Source organism: Chelonoidis abingdonii, chromosome 1 (assembly GCF_003597395.2).
Source record: "Chelonoidis abingdonii isolate Lonesome George chromosome 1, CheloAbing_2.0, whole genome shotgun sequence".
Classification (NCBI taxonomy): domain Eukaryota; kingdom Metazoa; phylum Chordata; order Testudines; family Testudinidae; genus Chelonoidis; species Chelonoidis abingdonii.
The window spans coordinates 264117223-264139625 of NC_133769.1; the positions used below are offsets into that span (position 1 = coordinate 264117223).

General features: G+C 45.4%; 1 protein-coding gene across 1 annotated transcript in view; it reads right to left on the reverse strand.

Annotated features, from left to right (window-relative positions):
• MYO16 (myosin XVI) overlaps window positions 1-19877 on the reverse strand; it is a 650995-nt gene extending 631118 nt beyond the window's left edge. The window contains exon 1 of the mRNA XM_075061501.1: window positions 19627-19877. The gene's annotated coding sequence lies outside the window, so the exon portion shown is untranslated. The remainder of the gene's footprint in view (window positions 1-19626) is intronic.
• Window positions 19878-22403: the final 2526 nt, after the last annotated feature.

The window sequence follows — 22403 nt, forward strand, 5'->3', positions numbered from 1 at the left end:
AGGGTGGAGTTGGGGGTGGGCCGGGGGCAGTGGGAGTCAAGCAGTAGATGTCTCCAGGTCTACTCTGGATTATCCCTGCAATTTCTCATAAAAGAATTTGAACAAACTCTGCACATGGACTGCCTATTGGACTATAACCTTTTAAATTGATTCTAGACGGATTTTTACAAATAAGCAACCTCACCATCTGTTCCATGAAACTCACCTAAGAACTTTATTCATATCTATATGTATAATGATCTTTACCCCATAGCAACTCTCTTTCTTTTCTTTTTTAATAAACCTTAGATTTAGTTAATAAGAATGGGCTGTATTTGGGTAAGATCTGAAATATTCATTGATCTGGTGGGTAATGTGTCCAAGCTTTTGGGATTGGTAGAACTTTATATATGTTGAATAAGTGTTTTAGTAACTGTGATGCGATGTACCTACCATGCACCAGCCCTGAAAGGGTTAACTGTGCTTTGCAGGCTGAGGAAGCCCCACCGCTCTGACTTTGCTGCACATGCTCAGCCTGGAGGCAGAGTATAAAAGGAAGCAGCCCAACTCAGTCTGGGCAGGCTGCACACTCTGTCCAGGGATTTGCTACAGACCCTGATTGCAGAACCATGGTACACAGAGCTCCAGATGGACTCCAGGCTACCTGATGAGCCCAGAGAAGGGACAGTGCTGGCAGGAGCTATGCCACTTGAGGACCCCAGAGACCCGGGGGGGAACCGAGCCTTGCTGAGGGAGAAAGAGTAGAAAGCAGCCCAGAGGACTTAAATATTTCTCTGGTGAGTGAACTGGGGAACCAGTCAGCATGTTTTGGGAGGATCCCTGATGACTCAGTGGTGGGCACCCCCACCACTGCCTGGGCTGCAACTCAGAGAAGCAGGGAGGGCCTGAGTCCCACTTTTCTGGATGCCATCCTACCCTCCCCCCAGTGGTGCCCCACTTCTTCAATGGGTCAATTGGCCATGCAATCCCACAGAGGTGGGGTACTTTACTGACTCTGGACATTAGACCATGCTGCCCTGAGAGGAAGGGCTGCTTTGTTGACTCCAGTCACTAGGCTGTACTGCGATGTTTTATAGTCAGGGTTTTATAGTCAAGCTGTTTGGTTACTGGCTTGGTGAAATCGAATTATAGAATAAATCACCAGTTTTGAGAATTATCTGCCCTATACTCTGCAGTTTTCTTTAGCATTCTAGTATAGCCCCTTGAGTGACCATGGTCACAATATTTTTCTCTGAAGAAATTAAAATCAAGTTTGAAATACTATGAGCAGTGGCTGATTCTGGTTCTATTTTCATGGAAAGGGATGGTGGAAGCACAGAAAATAGGTTAGTGCTTTAAAAAAAAAAATCTTTAATGTGTCCTACCTTATTTTCACCCACCAGCCCTCATTTCTGTGAAAATGGAGAAGGGAAAGTTACCAGTAGCCCTCAGTCAGTGTCAACAGCAGCAGCTGGGAGTGCAAACTGGTACTTGTTAATTTTTAGCCAATATCCAGCAGCTGAAATTTACAAGTGCCAGTTTAAAAAAAAAAAAAAGGCTAGAGATTAAGAGTTTTTCCAATTAGAAAGAATAAATAAATGAAACTGAAGACATATCTTGTTTCTAAAGCAATTTTAAATGCTCTTACAATTAGGTTTTTAAAAAATATTTACATCTTTAATATAAATATTTTTAAAAGCTACTTATACATTTAAGTTGTGCAATTTTACTAGCTTCTGGTGATGGAAGGCACAAGACCTGTGTACATAATCACATGCCATGCATGTTAAGTTACCAAAAACATTATACAGAATGTAACATATATTAGCTGTTTTTCATGAACAATTTTTCGACTTATTTTCTATATGATCTATATGGTAGTTATGACTTTATGGAAGTGAATAAGATAGATACAATTGCTAATTAATAGTAGTTAATTTCAGTCTTTTAGACCACTTTTACATGCTCTTTTGTTGCCCAATATGTTGATTTGTTAGTGTCTTAGAGCATATAAGATGAAGAATGCAAAAACATCACAAAGCAGCTATAAAAAGCAGAACAACCATGCACTGATGGAGTATCTCCAGTTTAGTTCTGTTTTCTTTGTCCAGAACCAACTGACCGGCTCTTATTGGGTTAACTGGACCTTGTGTGTGTGCAAGTGAGAGATAATGATGCCTCTCCATTAGCCCATATGCTGAAACAGAGGCAAAATAGCAACTTTTCTGCATCTCATTAATGAGGTAACCAGCCAATTCTTAAGCATGGATCCAGTGACCCTTCCAGCACCACGCTCAATCTCTAAATGCCAGGCTGTTTGGAATCACAGAATTAAGCCTAAATTGGGGGAAAGGGGGGCGGGGGGCTGATGAACAGCATGAGAAATTTTGTTTCTGCAAAATGTTTAAGTTTTAGTTTCATTCACATATTGCTGAGAATGTCTAAAAAGTCAGTTTGTGAACACTACTATTATCAATAGTATGTTCATCTATATTTATATTAACAGCGCTTGATGTTAATCTCCTCCCATGTCTCAGGTTTGCTTTTCAAATGCTGAAATATAAAATTATGGGTGAGTGTCAAGTGTTTAAACATCTTTTGTTTCATCTCTTGTAGCAGTGCAAATAACTGGAACTGGGCAGAGAGCCTAGAATCTACCAAATAGAAATACGTCACAAAGTGGCAGCACTGGCGCACACTGCACTAGTTCTTCCCTGATGTAGTGTGAGAGCAGATTAGAAGCTATAATGGCAAGATGCTAGATGGGTTATGTTACTCATGACACAAGGAAGATTTAATGTGTTTAACTTCCCCACATCAAGAAAAGAATATTCTCCCACAGTTCTTGCTGTACATTAGTCTTTGTATAATTCTGCCATCCCACTATCAAGTGGGAACAGATGATGGACTTGGAGAAGATATTAGAAAAACAAAGGAATATGTGTATATTCCTTGAGTAACTTGATTTACAAATATAAATCAGACTTGGGGCAAAAGTGGTCATGCGTGGCTTCCAGGCAATCCCTTTTTTCAGCGTTCTTAGCTCAAACACTAATGCCATGTGCACAAGGATCAGTGCCACCTGAAGAATTGACTCCCATTATGCGAAGAGCAAACTCCTTTGGTGCTTGCAATAGCTCCCCCCACAGAAACTACATCACAGAATTAACAATACAAGCATTCTTTCAAAGGCTGAAGAGTGGTTGTACACTGAGGCTACGTCTTCACTACCCGCCGTATCGGCGGGTAGCAATCGATTTCTCGGGATTGATATATCACGTCTCACCTAGATGCGATATATTGATCCCCGAACGCGCTCCTGTCGACTCCGGAACTCCACTGGAGTGAGCGGCGGTAGCGGGGTTGACAGTGGGAGCCGCGGACGTTGATCCCGTGCCGTGAAGACGGTAGGTAATTCGATCTAAGATACTTCGACTTCAGCTACGTTATTCATGTAGCTGAAGTTGCGTATCTTAGATTGATCCCCTCCCCTAGTGTAGACCAGCCCTAAGAAAAAGAATTGGTATGTAACAGTGTCACCTGGTGACTGACTCCTACCATACCAATACCATCTCTTTCAGTGTACATTGAAGTGTGCTATGACTAGATGAAAGGAGTGAGTCACATACACAAACTGGTTCAAAGTGACTCTCTCACACACACACACATATTGGTGAACAATTACTCTCACAATATTCCCACTAGAATGAGCAACTGCTCAGCAATGTAACAGGCTCACAATCTGGCTTGTCATATTTTCCGGTTAATCCAGTATAAATGGAATATCCCTTCAACTCCACGTTGCATTTTTATTTAGTATTTCCTACTCTATTTAAGCAATTCATTGCATTACATAAAAAAAGCAAGGAGGGCAGATCGTCAGAAGAATACATTAATACCTAGAAATACCAGCTTCCTGGGCCTGAAGTCATCACTCACAAATCAGCATCAACTGTATCTCAAATACTAATTGTTTTCTTCTTTTGTAATATTATTAAATTAGGTCCAGTAGTTAGACCTGAAAGATGGTAAAACATAGGCAGCCTTCCCATACACTTTGCATTCCTACTGAGGCCAGGTATTATGCTCATCTTTTCATTCCCAAATTATAAGGACCTGGGAGTCTCTTAATCAGGCCTATCACTAAGGGGGAAAGAGGTGACACTGTTTCCATAGGATCAATTCTGAGCACTAAGCAGGGCTTCAAAGAGGTAACATGAGACCATTGTTGAATAGCAACCCTACAAAATCTTGTGCTGTGCTTTTATAAAGATTGTATGAAAATGAGTTGTATACAAAAATGTAGAGACAATTCTTTGCAATATTCACATGAAAAATATTTAATTATTTCAAGGATGTCACATCCACAAATTTCTGAAGATTTGTTCATTTTTTGTTACATATTATCCATATGCATATGTGTACAGTATCCAACACAATGGGATTGTGTTCTGATTGGACTTTCTGTAATACAAATTAATAATTGTTACCAACCTCTTAAACTTAAACCCAATTACTTTACAAAAAGCTTACATTTGTCTTTGTGATCATTTCTGATCATCACATTTTCTTGCATCCATTGTCAACTAATAGATTTTTCAAGGATAACAAAAATAAAGAGAATACATTATTCAAGAAATAATTATGGTATATTATGTTTGTAAAATAGAACTGCATTCCTGAATTAAGGCTTTGACTGAGTTTTAGTTCAGATTGAATTAACTCTCACAGCCTGAAATCAAGTTTCAAATCTCTGAAAATAAGAATTCTTCTCCTAAAAAAAAAATTAAGGCGAACCCTGAGAGACCTTTTATGGTGCTAGAGGCAGCATTATAATAAAGCTTCAAATATTACTGTTCAGTTATCAGTAAGGTTCCCTCAGAGAAACTGTATGCCAATTACCTAATAATAATAAATATCATCCCCAGATTCTCTGGACCAGCTAAGTTTCACTTGAAGCAGGACTGAAGATGAAGTGTAAAAATAACTTTATGGTGCCTAGAACAGTTTAAAGCAGCTTCATCACTGATTTGAATTGTTCCTGGCTACCTATGCCTGGCTATTCTGGCAACTAAAGATTACAGAAGCATCAAGGAACAATGACCATTCCCCCTTTCTTTCACCACAGTGGACTTGTCTACACTATCGGCCGGATCAACAGGCAGCGATCGATCCAGCAGGGGTCAATTTATCTTGTCTAGTATAGATGTGATAAATCGACTGCCGATCACTCTAGCATCAATTCTGATACTCCACCTCAACAAGAAGCACAAGGGGATCCCATTGACACACCGCAGTAAGTAGATCTAAGTATGTCAATTTCAGCTACGTTATTCACACAGCTGAAGTTGCATAACTTAGATCAGTCCCCACCCATAGAGTAGACCAGCCCACTGACACAGAAATAACAATATACTACAATATCCCAAACTTTATTAAGTTAAACCTTATTGAATTAAGTTTAGTGCCTTTGGGGTTTATTGTATTAAAAATGTAACTGTTTGTGTTATTATGAATTGTATGTAATCTCTCTAGGGGCTTATCTACACTTGAAATGCTACAGTGGCACAGTTGCAGCTGCACTGCTGTAGCACTTCAGTGTAGACGCTACCTATGCTGAAGGGAGGGGTTCTCCCATCAACATAGGCAATCCACTTCCTGGAGAGGAGATAGCTAGGTTGATGGAAGAATTCTTCTATCAACCAAGATCTGTCTGCGCTGGGAGTTAGGTTGGCTTAACCATGGTAGTCAGGGGGTATGGATTTTTCACACCCCCTAAGCAATGTAGCTGAGTCAACCTAACTTTTTAATGTAGACCAGGCCTAAGAGACATGACTAAAGCAATCTCTGGGAAGAACTAGGAACTTCAAAGAACTTTTGGGGACAATAAATGTGAAGTGGATTTCCCAGGAAATACTTGGGAAGAGAGGAATGAAAATGACCCATTTCTGAGTCCATCCTTTTGAAGCTGTGCCTGAGCAGAAAGCCATTGTCTGTCTCAATACCTATTCACGGTCTCTACAGAGGCCCAAATTGGCCTCATAAACTGATGAGCATTCTTGCTCTCTGCAAAAGGAACTTATGAACTCAGAACCGCAGGAATACCCTTCTGCAGGGTTTTCACAGACTATTCTTCTGCCAGAGTCCATGTTGGAGTTGGGGTAATCTCTCGTAAATTTATTAGCATGTGTGTAGGTTCTTTTATTGTTTTTAATGTTTTTATCTTAAGGATTAAAATGTGCTTGCTTAAAAAGAGCTGTGTGGTAACTTATACTTCTAGCAATTACACTGTCATGGTATAAATCCCCACTCTGAATCTTAGCGTCCAAGAGATGGGGTACCAGCATGAATTCCTCTAAGCCTGATTACCAGCTTAGGACCTGTAGCGCTGCCACCAACCAGGAATTCCAGTGCCTGGTACACTCTGGTCCCCCCAAAACTTGCCCGCGGAACCCCAAGACCCAGATCCTCTGGATCGTAACACAAGGAAAGAAAACCCTTTCTCCCACCATGTGCCTCTCCCAGGCTTCCCCTCCCTGGGTACCTGGAAGATCACTGTGAATTCAAACTCCTGATCACAAAGCAGAGAGACAATTCACTTCTCCTCCTCCTTCTCTTTCCCCTCCCGATCTCCTGAGAGAGACAGTAATCCTAACTACAAGAGAGAAATTAGCCTTTCCTCCCCCTTCCCCCTTGCTCCCCACCAATCCCTGGCGATCCAGACCAGTCCGCCTGGGGTCTCACCAAATAAAAAAAAACAGGTTCTGTAAACAAGAAAACTTTAATTAAAGAGAGAAAAACAGTAAAAAATTAGCTCTGTAAATTTTAAGATGGATTAGGTACACGGGTTTTTTAGCTATAGGCACTGGGAATACCTCCCCCACCCTAAGTATTCAAGTACAAATTAAATCTTCAAGCAAATACAAATTTGGAACCTCCTTCCAGCCAAATGCACCAATTAAACTCCTCCTAGGCCAAATGCAAATTTGCAAATCAAAGAAAACAAACATAAGCCTAACCACTTATCTACCTAGTACTCACTATTTTGACTGATAAGAGCCTGTATTGGAGGAATTGGAGATGAAACTTGGTTGCACATCTGGTCCAACTCAGCAACCCCAGAGAGAAGAACCAAATTCTAACAAGCACACACCATGACAACTTCCCTCACCCTCAAGATTTGACAAGTATCCTGTCTCCTGATTGGTCTTCTAGTCAGGTGACAGCCAGGCTTACTGAACTTGTTAACCCCTTACAGTCAAAAGAGATATAAAGTACTTCTGTTCTATTAACTCCTACTATCTGTTTATGACATACACTATGTACTAGCTCTGAGGAGAAGGCAAAAAAACCTGCGTAGGCAGCCCATCTTTTCCTGGAGATTTCACAATGTAGTCAGAAAACAGTGCAGCCTGGAAATATCCCAGTCAGAAGGGAAAGAGACATGTTTCCACTCAAAAGAGGCAACAGCTGGGGAGCCGTAAGCCTAGAATGGTTGCTGGGCCACAGAAGGGGAATAAACATGCAGTTGCCCTGAACTGTGACACACACACACGCTAAGCTATAGGGCTAGAGGGGCTGGGAAGAGTGTGATGAAAAAATTACCTGGGAATGTCCTCTGCACTAGGTAATCCCCAGGAGAATTTGGTCCTACAATGCCAGCTTCTGAAAGGCATGTAGACAACTTCTCCGTGTTCAGTTAGGTTGTGGTGATTGACTCTAGTCGATTATATACAACATGCATACCAAAGATATCTGTCTTTCTGATCATAAAAGAGAGAACAAAATTAACATCTGTATTTGTTACTAATCACTTATGTTTACTGTATATTGTCATAGAAATAAAGTTGTCTATTAAAAAGTTGGAAGTCAGTGGTTTTGATTTCCTTGAGGGTGCTTTTTCTATAACATGCCTTGCTCAAAGTAACCATAAAATGAATAAGAACTTTTAAGAATTAGATTGGTATGTTAAGTCACTAAAGCTCTTTATATAAAGCTCCAAATTAGTGCACACAGCACATTCATCCATAAGCCAAATATAACAAACTCCTCAAACTTTTCCTTGCTATCTGACATCTCAAGGTATGTCTACACTGCACTCTAAGCCCAGACCTATGGGGTCCCAGGCTTCTGTACTTGGTATTTCCAAGCCCAGGCTTGAGTGTCCACACTGCATTGTACACCTGGCCTTACAAGTGCTGGACCCGGGTCTCACAGCTGTACTAACAAATATGTACTATGCAGACCTTTTGACTCGGGTCTGTCTTGACCTTTGTCTCCACTGCAAAATGACAGGGATTGGACTAGAGTAGAAGGGGGAGCAGTTCAGACTGATTTGTGTGTGTGGACAGCAGGGAGGCTTGGGTTTAAACCTGATTCAGGGCCCATGCTTAGTTTGCAGCATACATACCCTAAGAGTTATCCTTATTCTAGCACAAAGCAGGTGGAAAGCTGGTGTATCTTGTACTCTGAGAATAGTTCATTCATGGGGGAGCTTTCACGTGATGTGAGCCTACCATAGTGATGCCCATGCCACATCCATCCTCACCCACAACAAAATGGGCATAGCCAGGAGAAAAGGAACATAGCCAGGATACCGTTGCAACTGCCTGATTTCCAGCTGCTGCCATTGACCTATAGGCCATAGGCAGCTGGGCATAAGATAGACCAGAGGTTCCCAAACTTGGTTCGTGGCTTGTTCAGGTTAAGCCCCTGGTGGGCTGGAGACACTTTGTTTTCCTGAGCATCCACAGCTACAGCTGCCCGCAACTCCCAGTGGCTGTGGTTCGCCATTCCTGGCCAAGAGGAGCTCCAGGAAGTGGCATGGGCCAGGCCACCGCTTCCCGCAGCTTGCATTGGCCAGGAACGGTGAACCTTGGCCACTGCAAGCTGTGAGTGGCCGTATCTGTGGACGCTCAGGTAAACAAAGTGTCTCCAGCCCACCAGGGGCTTACCCTGAACAAGCCACAAACCAAGTTTGGGAACCCCTGAGATAGAGTATCTCCTGCAGCTGGGTTAACATCTTCAAAGAGCTTTACAAACATCAATCCTGACAACACCTCTAATATGTGTGGTTTTTTTATTCCTGTTTTACAGGTGGAGATAAATACAGTGACATGGAAGGTCACAGAACAAATCAATGTCAAAATCTGGATGAGAAGTCAGGAGTTGGTGGTGCTCAGTCCTGTGCTCAGAGCACTATCTCACACTGCTTTTCTTTTCCTGTTCCCAAATATCCGTGTTTCCTTGGAGCCATTCATATTTTTAGTTAAGTCGAGCATGGCAGTGCTTCTCAGACTCCATTTCCAGCACAAAGGAAATGATATGAACAAAGAAGGAATTCATGCTGCCTCTTACGGTTGTGAGGAGCTCTCCATAAACAAGCCACTATACAATCCTCCTTCAAAACCCTCCTAAAAACTCACTTGGGCTGTGATGCCCACAAGACACTTCACAAAGGACATGGAATGAGTGTGCTGAAACTACTGCTCATCACCGAACACAGTATATATTGCTGCTACCATGTCCTTCATCTTCCAGTCCTTCTCCACTTACCTCAGAGACAGAGAGTAAGCACTGTGGGGCAGTGACTTTCTTTTATTATGTGTGTCTACAGCACCTAGCACAAAGAGACCTCAATCAGGGATCAAACCACAAAGACAAATAGTAATCATTATAATCCCTTTTACTGTCCACTTTAAATATTATTCCTCTCACTACCAGTTGAATTCATATTGATGCTATATGCATCCAATGAAATTATTTTGTTTTGCAGCACCTACTCTCTCCTAAGATTTTGAACTCAAGCCCCAAAGCTACATTATGGAGAGTTCAAGAGAGCAACTGCACAGACTGCCAAACCTTCAAGACATAAAAAACAGTTGTATTTTGTTGGATCTTTCTTTTGTATTGTCATACAAGTGACAGTCAGTGTATCAATGGCTTCTGCAGTTATTGAATGCCTCACCTTCTGCTTTGACCTTTACCTACCCACAAAAGCTATTTATTTCCACTCTTTCAGGAATATTACCCTTCAGTCATCTGGAATTTGGGTATTCAATGTGGTACCATGTAGCTATTTATTTGTGTCATGGTTACTGGGCAAACTGAGCCTTAGACAGGGCCGGCTCTAGGATTTTTGCCACCCCAAGCAAAAAAAATGTTGCGCCCCGCTTTTTTTTCATGCCCCCCTGCCCCTGGCCCTGCCCCAACTCCACCCCTTCCCCAAATCCCCAGCCGCGCCTCCTCCCCTGGGCGTGCCGCATTTCCCCCCCCCCATTGCTTCCTGGGAGCCCCCTCGCGACCTCCCGCTCTAGCTCACCTCCACTTCACCTGCTCCCCTAAGTGTGCCAGCGCTCTGCGAGGGAGGGTGGAGAAGCAGAGCAGTGGCGCGTTCAGGGGAGCAGGCAGAGCGGAGGTGAGCTAAGGTGGTGGGGTGCAGGAAGTAATGGAGGGTAGAGGAACCGCTCCCCACTCCAGCTCACCTCCACTCCACTATCATCGCCTCCCCCGAGTGCCTGCCACTCGGCTTCTCCTCCCTCCTTCCCAGCCTTGCTGCATGAAACAACTGTATCCCGCGTGGCAAGCCTGGGAGGGAGGGGGGAGAAGGGAGCAATGGTGTGTTCAGGGGAGCAGGCAGAGCAGAAGTGAGCGGGGGAGGCTGCACAGGAAGTAATGGGGGTAGAATAACCACTCCCCACTCCAGCTCACCTCCGCTCCACCACCGCCACCTAGCCCGAGTGCCCCACCGCTCGCCTTCTCCTCCCTCCCAGACTTACTGCACAAAACAGCTGCTTCTGTGCAGCAAGCCTGGGAAGTGGAGCAGCGGCGGCACGGACAGGGGAGCAGGCGGAGGTGGAGCGGAGGCGAGCTGGGGTGGCGGGTGCACTTTTTCCCATGTCCTGGAGTCGGCACCTGTGATGGCCAGTCCCAGAATGCCACCCCTAGAAATGTGCCGCCCCAAGCACCTGCTTGTTTTGCTGGTGCCTGGAGCCAGCCCTGGCCTTAAAGCCCGTCAGTCCCTAAGATGACAGCCTGGCTTTCTGCACCTCACTCTGAGAGGAACCACAAGGTCTGGCCTCTCTTAGATTGGATCTCTGAGTAGCATCCCCCCACCCCCGTGGCAACCATGGTAACTCAACAGGCCCAGCAGCACTGGAGACCTGTAAGCCCTTCTCCAAGTACTTGTGACAGCAGCTGATTAAAGTGACTCAAAAACAGCATCCTCAAAACAAAACAGCTTTTTATTCCCAAAGGGGATAAACATTTAGGAAATCGTGTTAACAAAAAACAAAACAAAACAAGACTACTATACTCATATTTTGTTACCCAAGCATAACATCATAGTTCAAGTAACTCCATCTTATTCCCATTTCTGGGTTGGGACAGCCAACCTACTTGCTGCAGTTCCTTTCTCCAATGCAGCATTTTAAGTGTAGATCTGCCCTTTGTGTCTCAGTCAATTTGGATGTCAGACTCAGCCTGATGACCACCCATTTGCCCCTTCTCCTTTCTGAGGCCAGGATCTTGAAGGTCTAGAATCTCCTTTGATCCTGTGTTTTGGTATCGTCACCAAAACTATATCAATAAATACTCGACAAATAGACTAACTATGTGACTATCACCATGAAATATTTGGCTATACACACTGGGATTCTCATGTGATTTCTATGAAGATTCTGTGCACAGTAGAATGGAATAGGTATAAAACTAGGGCACTACAGTACTTCATTCTTAGTAAGGCTTCACAAATGGAAGAAGCTGGATTCTCTATATGCAGAGCTGACCATTTGGCAATAGACTATAGGAAGATTCTTTCATCTTAACTGATCTGAAAATATTTTATCATTTGATATTTCATTCAGAAAGGTGCAATGGTCTGTAATTCCAATATTAAATTGACTGATTCTTAACTAGCAGGCCTAGACCACCCAATGTTAAACATCTCAAATGGTTGTTACTTCTGGCAACACGTGAGGATATGATGCTGCCAAACATCACTGAGTGCATCCTTAATTATTGCTGATTTCATGAGAGGTTACAACATTGTTCTGTAGTCATTAGCTGTGACCATCTCTGAGTTAACAGTAGACAGAAGACAAATTAGAAAAACTTGTAGATAATTACGTAGCAAGACCCCAAAAGGGTTTGGTGCAACAATAGATTAGGGGCCTCTTTCCTGATTCCAAAATACAATCCCCTCCAGCACCCTGCTTCCCTCCATCTCCCTCGCTGCCCCAGTCCAGCCCCCATGTCTCCCAGCTCCTGCTCAGTTACTCCATAGCCCCAGTCAGCCCTCTAGTCCCCAAATTCCTGCCTAGCTTCCCTCCAGCTCCCTCATGGCTCTCCTACAGATCCCCAGCTTCTCCAAGGCCCCACTCTCCCCCCACCCCCCACATCCCCGTTCTGATCCAGCCCTCGCAGCCTCCTTCAATCTAGCCCTCTGCTCCCACAGCTGTGATTAAATTAGCTCTCCAGGTCTTCTCCTGTCCCCACTTCCCTGATCCACCCTCCTAGCCACCAATGTGCTGGGGGGTACTTGACCCTGGCTCTGCACCAGGCCCCACCCCTGCCCCGCTTCTTCCCACCTCCTCCCCCAAGCACACTCCACCTCACTCCTCCTACCCTGATTATGGTGGGTGGGAGGCACTGGGAAGGAGGGGGAAGGCAATGATTGGGTGGGGGTGCTCCAACCCTGGAGCACCCATGGAGTTGGCGCCTATGCTAGCCACATTTCAAGCCCCCCACAAACCCTCTTTCAGTTCTCCCATTCGGTCTCCTCCAGCTCTGATCTAGTCCCCAACTTCCCTCCCCATGCCTTGTGGAAAGCAATCAAAGCCTTTACCTTCTATCACAGGAGGAGTCGGGGGGAAGGGGAGCACATCTCCCATCTCTGTTTTCCCCTACGTCTCCATGCCCCTGTGCATCCCCTGGCGCTGCAATCTCCCCCCACTCTCATCTTTTCCACACGTCCTTGCCAGCTGTTCACACCTGCAGTCACCCCAGCTGAAGCCCCCGCCTCATCCCAGCCGCCCTCCTGCCCCAACAGGATAATAGGCCTCACTTTTCCCCAGCAGCCCCTCCAGTTGGGCCCCCATAAGCTCATTACCTATTGACTTTGTGCCCCTTGGACCACTGCAGCTATGTCATTGCATTTAGTAAGTGCAATTAAGATCTACTACACTGTGAGTTGACCGCGGATCACAAGCTCTTAGGGGCAATTTTAACTTATGCTGCCCTGGTTGGAGTCTGGCTCCTTCAAATTGCCTTTGGACCGCACACCTCTTTTTTGGTACCAAGACAAGCATTTGATATTATCTTTGTTTTACCACAGTGTTTGTTTCTTGGTATAGCATCATACTAAGTAGGTTTATCTTGTCTGCACACCATGTTACACAGAGATTCCTATTCTGCCTTCTGATCTTCACTTCAAGGTGCTATGTGTTTCCCAGAAGCATGTACCACACAAGCCTCACTTCACTGTGCTACTTTGAAACCAGGAAGCTATTTTAAGGAATATCATGCTTGACTGAAATAGAACAGTGGTTTCCAAGCACAGTGAGGCATTGCCATGTGTTGGTCACGCAGTTGCCTCAAACAAGTGTAAAATATCCAAATTTCAAGAAACTCAAGCTATATTTGATTACATACAATATATACTATACCACTTTGAGTCAGTCTATCCACCTGTTGACCAAAACGGTGATTATACTCATTCATGTTCAACATTAAGTATAATCCCACATCTTCTATTTCAAACATTATTGACAGGATTTACACACTTTTTCAGTTTCACCACAAACAGACAAATTTAACTTTTGCAATGAAGAGCTATTACAATGGGGAGGCAGTGTTGCCTATGGAATAAAGCATGGAACTGGGAATCAGGAGACGCGGTTCTGTGCCCCAGCTCTGCCACTAACTTCGTATGTCATCTTAGGCAAGTCACTTCTCTAAATACTTTAATTACTTCCCTTTGTTTCCCCTCCACCAATTTACGTGCTTTGGTTATTTAAACTCTGTGCTCTTTGGGGCAGGAACTGTATCTTACTATGTGTTTGTACAGAGCCTAATGCTCCAGTGTCAGCTGGGGCTTCTAGGTGCTATTGTAGTACAAACAACTCTGCACCACCATGGTACAGAGTTAAGAGCTCTGCACATCTTACCATACAAGTTCAGTTCTCTGAGCTGGGTTCCTGCTCCCTGTGCCAGCTTGGATAGGAATACAGAGGAGTCAGCCTACTTAGCCCAAGGGAGGAGCCTCTGCAGTAACCCCACCACCCTCCCTCCCAGGCCAAATTCAAGACAGCAATGATAGGCTTTGAAAGGAGTTCTATTTAGCCCTCCTTACCAAAGGAAAGTCACTATGGGTCCAGGTCAGCCAGGAGGGAGGGAGAAAGGTAGGGTGACCAGATATCTCGTTTTAAAGGGACAGTCTCATATTTAAGCCCTCCTGCAGGTTTCACAACTTTTTCTTTAAAATGGGTAAATTTTCCTGTATTTTATGTCTCACCCCAATCAGTACTTTTGGGTCCTGCTGCTGGCCAGATCCCTGCTCACCAGCTGCCCACCACCAGCAGTGAGTGGGGCAGAGGGTCCAATGGCTGATGGGGTGGGTGTGCAAGGCTGTTATCGGGGGCAAAGCTGCAGCATGCAGAGCCAGCCACTCGCCCTGCTGGTCCATCAGTGCAACCCCTGCTGCGTGCCAGACCTCATTCCGTTCCCAGCTGGCACTGGCTGCACGCTGCAGTAGCTGGTGAGTGCGAGCAGGCGCCAAGCGGAGGCTGGTTACATGTCGCCTCTGTTGCCCACCCATCAGCCCTTTAAATGCTCCTTCTCTCGCTGTCCTCTCCCTGCTTTTCCCCTTCACACTCCTTTCAATCATACTGCTTCTCCACATCGCCCCCAGCGGGGTGCATCCCATTCTCAGTGCTGTGCAGAAAACCAGCCCCTGGTTGGAGCACTCAGCTCATCAACAGCCTGGCCAGTAGGCTCCTTTCTCCTCCACTGCCTCTGGCTGGGCCGGTGCCCCAGAAAACAGTCCAGAGCATTGACCAGGGTGAGCCGAGCCCTGCACGTGACAAAGCCCTGCACAGCTCTGGCACAGAGCAGCCATTTCTCCCCCTCAGCTAAGCTCTGAAGTGGTGGCAGGGGTAGGGTGACCAGATGTCCTGATTTCATAGGGACAATCTCAATTTTTTGGTCTTTTTCTTATATAGGCACCTATTACCCCCTACCCCCAGTCCCGATTTTTCACACTTGCTGTCTGGTCACCCTAGGTGGGGGAGGAGCGGGGGACAATGACAATTTCCAGCCTGTTCACACCTGGACCCTGCAGGCTCCACAGCAGCCCCTCGGGCAGAGGCTTAGAACCCTCTTCACTGCCTAACCCTAACCTGGGTCCTGCCTCCACGGAGTGCAGGTCTTCTCCATCTTCTAGGCCCCCTCCCATATTGAGCCACCTCTCTGGCTGAGTTCACTGAAGCCCCTGCAGTCAGGTTCCCTGGTGCACAATGCATCCTTAAGGCTTAACCCCTTCCTGCCCATACTGTAGCCGGGGGACAGGAGGTGGCTGGGTTATGTCGGTGGCCAGCAGCAGCCTGGAGTTGTTAGGTGCCTCTCGACATTTTGCGGGCAGGAAGGGACACAGGGCGGGGCAGAAGATGAGCTCTGCAAAGACATGGCCAGGTCATCCCTTCCCCTGCTCCTCCTCTGGCTAGAAGCAGCTGCCATCCCTTCCAGTGCTGAAAACTGCTGCTGGCCACATTGTGGTGTGAATCCTGGCAGAAATCTGAGGAGGGGGGGCATGTGACCCTGGTGCTCCCCCACGTGTTGCCTCGGGAAGATGCGGCACCAGGTACCAGGAGAGGTGGATCTGTCCCAGGGGCCCAGCCAGGAATGGAGGGCTGAGAGCACCAAGCAGGGAGGGTTGGGTCAGTCGGTCACCGCCCCCTGTGAGAGAGATGTATAGGAGTGTGTGTGCGTCACCTCTTCCTGTGTGAACGCTAAAGCCTTAAAGATAAGAAGGTAAATAAAGAGAATCCAACTACACAGTATTTATTTTTAACAGGCTCAGTCAACTTGATGTTAATTTGAACATTTGTACTGCGTAGTTCTGATTGATTGCCATTGAACTCACTTGAATACAAGTAATTTTACCAGGTGTCCCATATTCAAGATAGTGAAATCTGGTCATCATAGCAATCTAGGAATAAAAAATGGGGGGCAGGGATAAATCCCCAAATTAAACCAAATCATTTATATTCTCTGAGGAGATAATACTTGGCACTTCTCATGTTCAAAGTGCTTTACAAACAGGTAAAGAAGGTCAACAAACATGTGGACAAGGGTGATCCAGTGGATGTAGAGTGTATTTGGATTTTCAAAAAGCCTTGACAAGGTCCCTCACTGAAGGCTCTTAAGCATAGTAAGCAGTCATGGGATAAGACGGAAGGTCCTCTCATGGATCAGTAACTGGTTAAAAGATAGGAAACAAAGGGTAGGAATGAATGGTCCATTTTCACAATGGAGAGAGGGCCCCTCAGAAATCTGTCCTCGTACCAGTGCTGTTGAATATGTCCATAAATGGGCTAGAAAGAGGTAAACACAAACTTGTAGATGACACTAAATTACTCATGATAAAGTCCAAAATAGACAGTGAAAAGTTACAAAGGAATCACACAAAATTGGGTGACTGGGCAACAAAATGTTGTATGCAGTGTAGTTGTAGCCATGTCAATCTATTAGAAAGACAAGAGGGTAGATAATATCTTTTACTGGACCAACTTCTGTTGGTAAGAAAGTCAAGCTTTCAAGCCATAGAGCTCTGACCTGAAGAAAAGCTCTGTGTGGCACAAAGGCTTGTCTCTCTCATCAAAACCAGTTGGTCCAATAAAAGCTATTAACTCACCCACCTTGTCTCTGGGCAATAAAATGGCAGATGAAATTCATTATCTACAAATGCAAAGTAATGCACATTGGACAACATAATCCCAACTACACAAACAAAATGTAGGGGTCTAAATTCACTGTTACTACAAGAAAAAGGTCTTGGAGTCACCACAGATAGTCCTCTGAAAACATCCACTCAACATGCAGCAGTAGTCAAAAAAGCTAACACATAATAAGACAAAAAATACCATAATACCACTATGTAAATACATGGTACACTCACATCTTGAATACTGCATGTAGGTCTGGTTAACCCATCTCAAAAAAAGATATATTAGAATTGGAAAAGGTACAGAGAAGGGTAACAAAAGTAATTAGGGGTATGGAACAGCTTCCATATGAGGAGAGATGAAAAAGCCTGGGACTGTTCAGTTTAGAAGAGAGATGGCTGAGGGGGGTTATGATAGAGGTCTACAAAATTCTGATTGATGAGGAGAAAGTGAATAGGGAAGTGTTATTTACCCTTTCACATAACACACAAACCAAGGTTTACTGAATAAAATGAATAGGCAGCAGGTTTAAAACGAACAAACGACAGTACTTTTCACACAATGTATAATCAATCTATGGAACTCATTGTCAGAGGATGTTGTGAAGACCAAAAGTATAATTAGGGTAAAAAAAGAATTAGATAAGTTCATGGAGGATAGGTCCATCAATGGTTATTAACCAAGACAGTCAGGGACTCAAGCCATGCTCTGGTGTCCCTAAACTTTGACTATCAGAAGTTGGGGCTGGACAACAGATGGTGGATCACTCATAAATTGTGCTCTTCTGCGCATCAGGCATTGTCAGAAGATAGGATTCTGGGCTAGATGGATCATTGGTCTCACTCACTATGGCCATTCTTATGTATATTATCCAATTAATTAATATTAGCAATGGCCACGTGAGGTTGGTATCACTCCTATTTTAAACAGGGGGAAACTGAGACAGACAGTGAAAACTTGCCCAGGCTTTTAGCTGAAAATTGGAGTTAGAGCTGAGATGGGAACAGACGAGCTCCTAGCTCTGAGTGCCATGCTCACACCACTGGACTGCACCTTTCCTACAGGGGAGCTGGGCAGAAAAACAAAAGTCATCTTTTGTAACTGATGGGCTGGTGTGGGAGTAATGCAGTCACTTATTTACACTGTTTTGATGGCAGGCTAGCTTCAAGTTGTGCTCTTATCCGTTTACTATATCCAAGGGGAGGAGGATGCTCAGTGCAATGTCATTAAACTAGAGCAGATTATTTGAGGAAGGGCATGTGGGGCAGATCCTAGACTCGTTTTCTCACCTCCACTCTTCCTCTAAGGCTATGTCTACGCTGCACTTTTGTCATTAAAACTGTTGTCAGTTAGGTGTGTGAAAAAATACACCCCTGACTGATAAAACTTTTGATGACAAAAAGTGTCCTATGGACAGCATTTTGTCAGCAGGAGACACTTCCCCACCAACAAAGCTACTGCCTCACGTGGGGCTGATTTTGCCATCAAGAAAGCTCTCTCCTGCTGGCAAAGAGTGGCTACACTGCGTACCTTACAGCAGCAGAGCTATAGTGGCACAGCTGTGCCGCTGTAAGGCACTCAATGTAGACATAGCCTAAAGCAGTCTTTCTTAACCTTTCTGATCCCACAGACCAGCTATTGCCTTCCTAAACTGTGTCAGAAAGATTTCAGTGACCGGTACCAGTCCATGGACAGGTGGTTGAGAAACACATCCATAAGAACATAATGTAAGAACATAAGAATGGCCATACTGGGTCAGATCAAAGGTCCATCCAGCCCAGTATCCTGTCTTCCGACAGTGGCCAATGCCAGGTGCCCTAGAGGGAATGAACAGAACAAGTAATGATCAAGTGATCCATCTTCTGTCGCCCATTCCCACCTTCAGGCAAACAGAGGCTAGGGACATCATACCTGCCCATCCTGGCTAATAGCCATTGATGAACCCATTCTTCATGAACTTATCTAGTTCTTTTTTGAACCCAGTTATAGCCTTGGCCTTCATATCATCCTCTGGCAAGGAGTTCTACAGTCTGAGGGCGCATTGTGTGAAAAAATACTTCCCTTTGTTTTAAACCTGCTGCCTATTAATTTCATAGGTTCTGGAAGGAGGAGTGCAGAGGGTGCAGCCACACTCCCTGCTTTGAAGTGGTTTCCATCACATATAGAGTTTACAGTTTGGTTCAATGGCTCTCAGCAGCCCCCATTATGCAAATTGTCCCCCCCCCCCCAACGTTGCTCTAAACCAGAGGCTCGCTCCCCACACAACGGAGCCAACCTCTTCTGCAAGGGGCTACATGTGTGACCCTCTCCATCGCTCCCCTAGCAACCTTAGCAACTAGCCGCTTTCACCCTTCTCCGGGCGGGCTCCCTGTGCGGTCAGCTCCCCGCGACCGGCCAGCTCCCCGCGCGGGTTGTGGCAAGGGGGGGCTCTTACTCTCTGCTTAAAGGCTCGCTCAGGACACAAACCGCGACGCGTGTCACAGCACTGGCCGTTTCCCGGGGCTCGGGCGCTGGCAAACCCGGCCCCTGAGAAAGCGGGGCCCCTGCCAGCCCCCCGCCCCGCGGCAGCTCAAGAGGCGCTTCAGGAGCCCGCGGATCTGTAAGGCAACCAGCGCTTGAACTTCAACTGGGCAACAAAGCCGCCCGGCGCGTGCCTGCATCTCCGCTGGGATCGGTCCCTCTCCCCGCCCGCGCGCCTCACACTCACCGCTCCGACCCCGGGGCTCTCACCAGCCCGCAGCCTCCGGCTGGGAGACGCTCTCGATTGCCCCGGGTTTGGCCAGGCTAGTCCAGGCTCCGCCAGTCAGGCACTTCAGAGCAGAGCGATCCCTGCCTGAGACTCTGCCCAGCACCCAGAGGGGGTGGGAGGAGACCAGAGCGGGCGGGAGACACACACACACTAATTACAGCTGCTCAGTCAAAGCTAACAGCTGCTTTGCTTTCTCCCCTCCCAGCCGCGCAGCACAAGGAGATGTAAGCGCTGGAGGCTCCGCTTGTGTCGATCTCTGACCCACACTTTCGCTTTCTGTCAGTGTCTCTCTCCAAACACACACGTCTTCCCCCGCATTCCCCCAGTTACTTGTCTGTCACGTTCACAGGCTGGCTGTTAGTTCTCCCTCTCTCTCCCTCACACACATACTGTTGCGTGTTCCTCTCAGTCTGGCACACAGACGCCTTGTGTACTAGGGTGACCAGATGTCCCGATTTGGGGGGCTTTTTCTTATACAGGCACCTATAGCCCTCCACCCCCTGTCCTGATTTTTTACACTTGCTATCTGGTCATCCTATTGTGTACACACACTCGCCTTCCCTGCCACAGGGGCAAAACCAGCAATGTTAGAAGCTCGAATGGAGACAGGCTGACCTCAGTTTAATAACTATACTTGCTCTGAACAGGGTTAGACTGCATGGGCCTTTCAACAGCACAGCCTGTCTACACTAGTGTTCACACAGTTGCCACCATCCATGGATTTATAGCCCTGGCAGAAGTGCAGACATACTTACTTCCTCAGGTCTCGACCCCTCTACCCCAACCTCTTTTACTTCACTCTGAGTAACAAGGGCAATTAGGATAAAGCTATTATTTCAATTGACTCAATACAATATGGTTACAAGACCATTGCACAATAAAAACAAGAGTCAGAAAGTGAATGTACTTAACACTTTGGAAAAAGCAAATGATGAGCAAATAGACTCCACATAGGGACTTTTCTGCAAGATTTCTGTACATTCTGCTAGGAAATATGCCACTAAAACATGAGAACACTGCTTACAGCATACACACTCCTACATCCACACACACCCTTTTCCCCTTTAGATTTATCCAAATGTATTGTAGAAATTATAAAGATGCAAGTCTTTCAAACTTCCTTGTCTGTTTTTCCCCCTTTGCATCAACTGCTTGAAGGAAGGGCAGAAAAATACCCAGTCAGATTTTAACAATCTGGTTGCTGTTCAGCACAACAAAGAACTGGTTGATACCCTGCCAAACTGACAATGCCAAACAAAAGGGAAACACTGGGAACATCAAGGCTGTTGCCCAGTGAGATGGTACTTCTTAAAAGATATACAGTTATGAAAAAAAAAATGCCACTACGGGGACATTTCTCCATCCACATGCTGCAAGCAGCATTCTCGTGCTCTAGTCTAGTGCAGTGGTGCTCAACCAGGGGTAAGTGTAACACTAGGGATATGAGAGGTCTTCCAGGGGGCACATTAACTCATCTAGAGATTTGCCTAGTTTGACAACAGGCTACATAAAAAGCACTTGTGAAGTCAATACAAACTAAAATTTCATACAGACAGTGACTTTTTTATACTGCTCTATACACTATACGCTGAAATGTAAGTACAGTATTTCTATTCCAATCAATTTATTTTATAATTATATGGTAAAAATGAGAAAGTCAGCATTTTTTCGGTAATAGTGTGGCTCTGCAGTTTTTATATTTTGATGTTTGATTTTGTAAGCAAATGGTTTTTAATTTGGGATATGCAAGACAAATCAAACTCCTGAAAGGAGTACGGTAATCTGGGAAGGTTGAGAGCCACTGTTCTAGTGGCAACTTTCCTAGAAGAATGTACAGAAGTCTAGCAAAAAAAAGTCCTTATTATCAAGAGTCTATTTTTGAGCATGTCAAACAGTTATCCTATGTCTACACTGGCAACTGAACAACTAAACTTTTGTCTTTCAGAGGTATTATAAAAAAAAAAACCCTCCCTCCCCCCCCCCCCCCGGAAGACAAAAAGTATTGCTATGACAAGCACCAGTGTGAACAGCTTTTGCCCATCAGGTCACTCTCCGTTGCCAACAATGGTAAGCTTTTGTCTTACTGTGTGTGGTGGAAGCTTTTTGTCTTCAGGAAAGCTGACAAACGAGCTAATGCTGTGTGCCTTTTAGTTGACACAGCTGCAGCAACCCAGGCCCAGTGGCTAAAAAGCTGGTATTGTAGACATAGCCTTTGAATGGCTCTTCAAAGATACTTGGATGAATCTCTTGCACTTCACTGGCTTTTTCCCAAAGTGTTGCAGATAACTTTCTCACATTTTATTTTTATTTTGCTCTTTGTCACCTTTTTATACTGGGTCAATTGAAATAATGGATTTATACTAACTTTGACATTGTACTTAGGCCTTGGCTACACATAAAGTGTTTTGTTGAACAAAAGGCAGTTTTGTTGACAAAACAGTGGATGGGTACACATTGCAATGCAACTTTTGGGCAGCAAAAAATGCCCTGTTTTGGTGACAAAATAAATATGAGCCGAGTTTGTAATCTGCTTGGGGTGCCCCCCCAAGCTCTGCCCAAGTCCGCCCCCACTCCACCCCTTCCTCCAAGGCCCACCCCTGCCCTGCTTCTTCTCACCCCCCTCTGCCCCTTCCATCCAGTTCCACCCCTGCCCTAAACACGCCCACCCTCACTCCTCCCACTCCAGTGGCTGCGCTTGCTGCTCCAGGCCAATGGAAGAAGCTGGAGCAGTGCAG